General features: G+C 44.9%; 1 long non-coding RNA gene across 1 annotated transcript; it reads right to left on the reverse strand.

Annotated features, from left to right (window-relative positions):
- Window positions 1-1192: 1192 nt before the first annotated feature.
- LOC116556319 lies at window positions 1193-4480 on the reverse strand. The gene is made up of 3 exons (XR_004270940.1): window positions 4216-4480; window positions 2002-2153; window positions 1193-1343 (listed from the first exon to the last, which is right to left on the reverse strand). It is a non-coding gene; the product is annotated as an uncharacterized LOC116556319 (long non-coding RNA).
- Window positions 4481-6772: the final 2292 nt, after the last annotated feature.

Raw genomic sequence — 6772 nt, forward strand, 5'->3', positions numbered from 1 at the left:
TTTGTGTAATGAGAATCATAAGGGGGTGATTCTGTTCTCCAGACCCATCCCTAAAATTCTGGTTCTGTGGATTCTATGCACTTCCATTTTTCCTGGGCTCCCCAAGTGGTTGGTACAGGAGGTCAAAGGACTGCAGTTTGAGAATCACTGCCTTAGAGAGCTCTCAGGCTTTCTTCGTCTTCCATGCCTTTATTGTAATCAAGTTTTCAAGTCGCCTCTCTTGCCTATTGATTTAAAATAACTCCCTTTTTCATTCTCTTACGGGAAGGTAGGTTGGCATGAAAAACTTTAGGTAGTTTGGAATCAGACAATCTGAGATCTATCCTTTGACTAAGCTGTGAGTGGCAGCATAGACTCTTGGTTATAAGAATGAGTTTTTGGTGTCAAATATGCCTGGGCTTGAGTCTTAACTCTTGCTAACTCTGTGAATTTGGGGAAGTTACTTAGCCTCTCTGGGTCTCAATTTCCTAATTCCTAAAACAAAGATACCAAAAGTACCCTGTAGTGTTGTGAATTATAAATGAGACCATGCCTGTAAAGCACCTGGCGGAGTTCCTGGCACACGGCACTTGCACCACAACCTGAGTTTGTTTACCCATCCGTAAAATAGGATTAAATTCTTGTCTATTTTATAGAGTTGCTTTGAGGATCAAGTGAAATAATGTATGGAGAGTACTATATGTGAGTAGTTTCTGGTTTTATTAAATCCCCCAACAACCTACTAGTCAAGTGTAAATCTTTTTCTAATCCTCCAGCATCGATGAGCAGTTTCTCCTCTCAGAATTGTTTAGCAATAGACCGTCATTAGTGTCATCAGGTCTATATAGACCTGCTTAGAGTTGCCAGCAAGGCACTTCCAATCTACATATCTGAAGAACTGCCAGGACAGGAACAATTTAGATCCTTTTCTGTAGAAAGATGCTGATTGTGCAGGATTTCCTCAAGCTGCAACCACAACTCTTACGGGAAATACCAGCCTGGAACCCCTGGCTTTGATAACGACAGAGATCTATTAATGGGCACCAAACTATTATGCTTCTCTGGGCACAAGCCAGAACATGTTCATTTTATTGATTAGGGAGAGCTCTTACACTGTGACATTTATTATGCCTTAGCTAAATGAGTTATTTCCAGGAGGGAATAAAATACGTCAGGATTTTAGGAAAAAAATGATAAAATTTGTTCTTTTTGCTTTTGTTTATCTTTACTGGACTCCAGAATTTTATAACCCACATCTGGGAATGAATTTGCAGCACCTGATAGAAGAAGGCATCTTGGAAGGCACTGCCTTGGGCTTCCATGGCAGGAAGATGAGAAGCAATCTTCAGGGTGATTTCTGGAGCCTGAAAAGAATAAAAAACAGAAAACAAAACCCATCCTTTTGCTAAAAAATTCTCATGTATCTCAGCTATATAGCGTCAACCAAACTGGTGAGAAGTAAATGCATCGTGGCATTAATTTAAATTGCAACAGGGTAAGTAGGTTCAGTATACAGGAAAACAGAAAGAGTATTTAACTGTACATTTAAATGTATGCTAAATATGACAATTTATTACTTTTCTAAATAGGGATTGACTAGACTAAAGGGCTCTTCAGCCATAATGCCTGGATTTTGACCTTGGCTCTGCCTTTTTGGCTGTGTGATCTTGGGGAAGTTTATTCGACCATGGTGTCTCTTCTGCTCAATTTTAAAATAGGAAAAATAGTATCTGTGTCATAGGGTTTTTGTGAGGATTATATGAATCAGTGTAAATTATTAGAATATTTTCTGGCATGTAGAAAGTGACTAATTCATTCTATCTGTGATTAATATCATTTGAGAGATTAGACTTTAGATTGGTAAAATAACTCCCATGAATCCCTTTAAAGGAAAGACTAGAAAGTTTGCTGTTCTAGATGCTTATTCCTAGGGAATATCTGCCATCTTAAAGGCTTCTTCTTGACTACCCTGGCCTTCCAGGCTCCATGAGTGCTCTACAGAGAGGCAGAAACAAAACTTACATGAAGCTGGGGGATGAGGAGGTGCAGGATGGAGAGGCTGTACTGGTAAACCACAAACTCCCTGGCAGAAAGGCCAATGGGTTGCACAGTTATCAGCTCTTCCTTTTGCACTGTTTGTGGTTGTAGAAGATATTGTAAAGAGCTCTTTGGGTCTACAGAGATCAGGAAAAACCAGTAATAATTTTACTAATTTTTCTGTGCAATAGTGATATGTTAACAATACAACACAATTTAGGAAAAGGTTTTATTACAACCATCCATCAATCCATCCAACCATCCATCCATCCATCCATCCATCCCCCTCCTGTGGTGTATATGCATCATGCTACAGGCTCTTCTGTCCATCTTTATGGAAAAAATGATAGCGTTTCAGTCATTAGGAACAGAGGGGCCAGGACAGAATGAGCGTCCAGAGAAGATGACAGCAGATTTTCTTCTTCTATTTCCTTGATTTGCTTGGAGCATTAAATGTAATGTACTCAGAACAGTGTCTAGTATATAGTAAGCATTCAGCAAATGTTAACTATAGTTAAGAATCTTACTTCCCTGCAATATTGTCTGTAATGGGCCTTGGGTATTTAACATTTCTACTGTCTTTTTATTGTTCTTGAGAGAACAGTAAAGAATGGATTGGTAGCAAGGTTTCAGGACGACCGCTGAGGTAGCAGTCAGACCTGTGTCCTGGCCCAGGTTCTGTAAGACTCCAAGAAAGTCACTGAATTTCTTTGAACATTAGTTCTCATCTAATCAAAAGTAATTAATAATCTTCTATCTTCTAGACTACAAGATGTAAACAAGACAATGTATATAAAATTACTCTCAAAATTATAAGGTCAGTATAATGGCAAGACGAAGAAAATCGAAGTGGGGATGGGAACCCTTAAAGGACAGCCCACCTCTCTGCCATTCCCTTCTTAGTTTCACCCAAAGGAAGGAGGAATTAATAATAAGATTGGTCAAGTTCTGGAGTCAGTAAACTTTTTTTCTGTGAAGGGCCAGATAGTAAATATTTTAGGTTTTGTTAGCCAAGAGCCAAAATTAGGGCTCAAAGTTAGTGTTCCCTAACCTCACGGTAGAAGCATGGCCTCATTCTCCTACAAAGCCTTCTCTTGCTTCTCTGATCCAGAAAAGCAAGTGATCTGCCTTCCTGGGAACTCACCAAAATGTGTTACCTGCATCTTGTTTTGGCACTGCCTTTATAGTGTTGAACAAGTTTTCATCTGAGGAAGCAAGTGCAGAGCGCAGGGTCTGGGGAAAGACTCTTTGGGATTGACTCCTAGCTGAACTAACTCACTAGCAGTATGATCTTTGAATACTCACTTGACCCATCCAGGAGCTTCAGTTTCCTCATCTGTAAGATGAGTAATAGAACCTACATTTCTAGGTTGTTGTAAAAAGTAAATGAGTTAATATATCTAAAGAGTTAGAATAGTATATGGCATATTATAAAGCAATCCATAAAATTTTTATTCTTTTATCATTTTTTCTCTAATCGTTTTAAAATATAAAATCTTTCTTAGCTTGTGGGCCATGCAAAAACGGGTAGCAGGCTGGAGATGGCCTGGGGGCCATAGTCTGCACTTCCCTGCTCAAGTTCAGGGGTGTTCATGGCTCTGTGCTTACCTGGAGCCTGCACTGTGGTCTACTGACAGGCACACATTCATTTTGTTACTTCTGTTCCATTTGGGAGGTGTGTCAGTTGAAACAGACCTGGCTCTTCAGGTTAGGCAAGCCACATTCTCTCTTGACTTCCAATTCCAAGGAGTGGCACTGCTAAAGTGATTTGAGGTCCCTTTGGGGAGCAAGGTCTCGTCTTTGTTCATTTCCTCTGTTTTTGTCCCTTTTCATTTTCTCCCTTTCCTGCCTTATACCATTCCATTAGCCCCTTATAACATGTGGCTGGCTGGTATGGGGTGAAGTCCCAAGATTTAGATTCAGTGTTTGATGGGGAAGGCAGAGGTCTTTGGAAATTCTCTTTTGGAAATTGGCCTAGTTATAATTATAGGATGACTTTGATTGCTGTTTGTTATTCTTTATATGGGAAAATCACTTGGGGAACTTTAGTGTGAGGATAGAGAGAAAGAGATGTGAGAGAAAGAGATGTTTGGCAAGGCAGGATTCTAACATTCCTAGACCCCAGGGGTTACACCATCACATACCTTCAGTGCTCCCATGATAATTCCAAACAGGGCCTACAAGGGAAAAGGAGGTTACCTGGTTTGTGATACACTTGTTTTTGCAGTTCAGTGTCTTCCTTGTGGACTTGGGACCAGATGTCTGTTTTCTTCAGGATGGAGAAGAATGGTGAAGCCCAGATGAAGTTAGCTTTATCTGTATCTGAACAGAGGGGAATACAATGGTTATTGGGGTGAGGGCCTAGGAATGTGGTCAAAGCCAAAAGGGGCCAGATGTAACATCAGGTATGACAGGCAGCCTCTAAGATGGCCCCAGCGACCCCCTAATGTGTATCCATGCCCTCGTGTAATTCCTTCCCCTTGCATGTAGATTGGTTCTAATGGTTCAGTCGAATTGATAGAACATGGCAAAAGTGATGGGTTGTCATTTCTGAGATTAAGAGTCAAAAAGATGGTGGGGGTGGGTGTGGTGGCTCACACCTGTAATCCCAGCAATTTGGGAGGCCAAGGTGGGCGGATCACTTGAGGTCAGGAGTTTGAGACCAGCCTGGCCAACATGGCGAAACCCTGTCTCTACTAAAAATACAAAAAAATTAGCTGAGCATGGTGGCATGCACCTGTAATCCCAGCTACTCGGGGGGCTGAGACAGGAGAATTGCTTGAACCCAGGGGGCGGTGGTGGCAGTGAGCAGAGATTGCACCATTGCACGCTGGCCTCAGTGACAGAGAGAGACTCTTTCAAAAAAGGACTTTGGCTTCTACTTTGCTTGTCCTCTCTCACTCTCTGGCCTGCTTGCTCTGAGAGAAGCCAGCTGCCATGTTGTGAGCTGCCCACAAAGATCTTGTGGCAGGAGTTGTTGTCTCTGGCCAACAGCCAACGAGGACTGGAGGTCTACCAATAGCCATGAGAGTGAGCTTGGAAGTGAATCCTCCATCCTCCAGCAGTCAAGCCTTGAGATGACTGCAGTCCTGGCCTACTTGTAGCTTGTGGAGACCCTGGGCCAGACACGTCCAGCTAAGCTGCATCCAGATCTTTAGCCCAAAGAAACTGTGAGAAAATAAATGTCATTTTAAGCCATCAGATTTTGGGGTCATTTCTTACATGGCGATCAATAACTAATGCATTGGGTTCCTCGAATGTTTTTCCTAAAGAACCTACTGGGGACACACTCCTATGGTGGCGGGAATTTTAAGTGTAGCATTAGGACTTATCGAAACATGGCCAGGATTGGCAGCAGAAGGCAACGCTGGAATAGGGACCAGACTGACCTGTTCCTGGCCTCTGATCCTCCAGCCCTTGAGCTCCGACTAGTGCTGCAGTGAGTTGCTTCAGGAAAGGGATCATCATGGGACAGGCAGCGGCCCGGTTCCTGACAGAAGTTGTGACTGCTCCATAGAATATGTCTCCAGGGTAATTCTCCAAACACACAGGGGTTCCTGAGGCAATCATCTAGGATGAAGTAGTCAGCACTGAGCTCCGTGTTTGGTCCCCACCTGTCCCACGTGGTTGCCTTGGGAGTCTCTTCCTGAGGCCCCGTGTCAAAGATGGAAATACAGATTCCTCGGTCAAATCCAGTCCAGGGATCAGTACCTGGGTATGCAGGAGCTGGAGGTGGCTCCATTCCCGTTGGTCCTGTAGCTGACCCAGGGCCCTAGCCAGGAAGTTCTGTCTCTCCCTCACCACCCCCCGGAACTCATCAGAGAGACGATGAACCACCTGGAACACAGGGAGCATAATGGCCAAGTTAAGATGGGCCTTCTTTCCCTTTCTTCCTCCTCTCCTCCCAGCACCTCCATGGTTCCTTGAGCCCACCTACCCCTGAATATTACATTGCGCTGGAGAGCCACATCTGATGACATGGGAGGATGTGCTCATCACATGCGGGTCTCCCGTCAGCCTCAGAGCCTCACCTTCCTGGGGCGCTTCCAGACCTGTGGGCTCTGATTCCTGCTTTGCTGCAGCCACATCTCCTCCTCCTGGCCCTGCAGCCGGCCAGCTGCTTGCCTGAGCTTTTCTGCTGCCTGCCCTAAACTCTGCAGGACCTTCTGCACACCCAGCACCACCTGCACTTCCTGTTCCCACTCTTCTCTGTCGGCTGCAAATGGCAGAGAAAAGGGGTAGGGAGGTGAAGAAAAGACAATAGATTATCGGAGTAAGGGGAACCTGCCAGGAGAGCCGAGCACATTCAGAGGGCAGGAGAGGCTCCTCACGGGGCAGCTATCGGTGGTGACGCCACTCCCCGGAGATTTCTGCTGTGGGGATCTGAGCCTAGGAGGTGCTTTCCCACCTTGAGAGAGCAGGCCCCACTCTGGGCTGCTGTGTGTGCTCAGAGCCCTGGCTCTTCTCTCCATCTCCTGCAGGCAGTGGGACTCCAGGGCCTGGCAGGCCTCCTCAGCAGCCCTTAGCTATGTAGGACAGAAGGGACAAAGGAATGGGCCCTGGAGGGGAAGGCAGGAGCTCTGGGTAGGGCTCATGGTGGCTCCTCCTCCCCATCTCTGTCCTGCTTAGATACTTGGGGGTGACTGAAATCTTGCGCCTGGGGCTGGGGAATCTTGGGACTGTGTCTTCTCTGAGATGGATTTCATTCCCGTGGTTGGGGGAGAGAAGGACTCCAAACTTTCAAAGAGAAAACTGT

This window comes from Sapajus apella, unplaced genomic scaffold, assembly GCF_009761245.1.
Source record: "Sapajus apella isolate SASKATOON/1434 unplaced genomic scaffold, GSC_monkey_1.0 scaffold16, whole genome shotgun sequence".
Taxonomy (NCBI): Eukaryota; Metazoa; Chordata; class Mammalia; order Primates; family Cebidae; genus Sapajus; species Sapajus apella.